A 1,812-nucleotide genomic window follows, 5' to 3' on the forward strand; every position below is an offset into this window, starting at 1 on the left:
AACTTCTCTGGGTCTCAGTTTTCTGATCTACAAAATGAGACCTTTGGACTAGATAATCTCTAATGTCCTCTTCAAATTAAAATTTTTGATGTTGTAATTAATAACCACAAAAGTGTCCCAAATCTGTTTAGCCTTTATTTGTGCATTTGTAAAGGACTATAGCTTTCCTTCACTGCTGAGTATGATACATGACATAGTGAATAGAGAGAGTTGGACTCAGAGTCAGCCAAACCTGGGTTTGAGTCCTGTCTTTGACACATACTGGATATGTGATTGTGAGCAAGTCACTTAACCCTCTGTTAGTGCTCCAGACTGCACTCTGTGGTGCTGCCCCACATTGATAGAGAGGTTCTTTATCCAGGAGTTCCCTTCAACAATAAAATCACAGGTCTTGTCCCTATGGAGTAGTATAAGCCACAGTGATTCAGAGTCACTCAGGTTAACCTGCAGTCCTAGAAAAGCTAAGTAACATCAAAGGTACTCTGCCATGACCTGAATCAAAATGAAAAGTCCCTAGTGAAAATATCATAGACATGTGTCCTCACCACATTCTTTATTTTAACATCATTAAATAATAACTTAAGAAATGGGACATTATATCCATTTTTTTCCAACCTCAATGTTTCACTTTCATTTAGACTCTTTCCAGTAGCATTCTTTTCCTATGGTCTTGGCACCTGAGAGTTACATTTAATATATTAATTTGGTTTTGGGTTTTTTGTGACAAGAATCTTCAAACCTCAGAACTAGAAGGGACTAGAGAACATCTAATCCAATCACTATCCAAAAAATGATTACTTTCTACAACACCCCCCCAAAGTAGTTATCCAATTTTTGCCTGAAAACATATTGAGGACATAAACTTTCTAATCTATAATTTGGAGACCAGATCACCTGACTGCTTCACAGATGGTTATGAAAATTAATAGCTAAAGATGGTTATAAAGATTAATAGCTTTTAAAAATCAAGGCATGATGGTGCACACCTGTTGTCCCTGCTGCTGGGGGATTCAGAAGCTGTTGAATAGATTGAGTTTAGTAGTTCTGAGTTGCAGTATATCTAAAGCAAATCAAATGTCTTCATTAAATCCAGCACCAATATGGTAGACCCATGAAACTGTCTAATGAGGAAGAGGAGGAGGAGGAAGAAGAGGAGAAGGAGGGAGAGAGAAGAAGAAAAAGGATGAGGAGGAAGAGAAAAGAAGATGAAAAAGAAGAGAAGAAGAGGAGGAAGAGAAAGAGGAAGAGGAGGAGGAGTACTGAGGAAGTAGGAAGAAAGATTAATAGCAATAGCTCACATATATTATGCGTGTGTGTGTGTAGTAGTAGTAGTAGTAGTAGTAGTAGTAATAGTAGTAGTAGTAGTAGTAGTAGTAGTAGTAGTAGAAGTGCTTCAAGGTTTATTCCACTTTCCCCACAACTACTCTATGAAAGCAGCTAATACAATTGTTACTATTCCTATTTTAAAGATGAGAAAACTGGAACTTGGAGAAGTGACATGACTTGCCCAGAGTCATAAAATGTAATGAATATGAGAGCTGGGAGTATTAAGATCTTTTTGCCTCCAAGATCAGTGCTCTTGCCATGACACAAATGCCTAAAATGAATTAGCATGGGAAACTGATGTGGAGAAGTAGCGTGACATAGTGTGTAGAGAGATGACCCCAGAAGTAGCAAGATCTGAGTTCAAGTCTTGCTTCTGGCAAACACGGTTTGTGTCCCTGTGACCACTTATTCTTTCAATGCCCATAGGCATCTCTTTAAGATATATATATATATATATATATATATATATATATATATATATATATA

Source organism: Petaurus breviceps, unplaced genomic scaffold (assembly GCF_028583685.1).
Source record: "Petaurus breviceps papuanus isolate PSGF00001 unplaced genomic scaffold, PetGlider_PUasm1.0 90510, whole genome shotgun sequence".
Taxonomy (NCBI): Eukaryota; Metazoa; Chordata; class Mammalia; order Diprotodontia; family Petauridae; genus Petaurus; species Petaurus breviceps.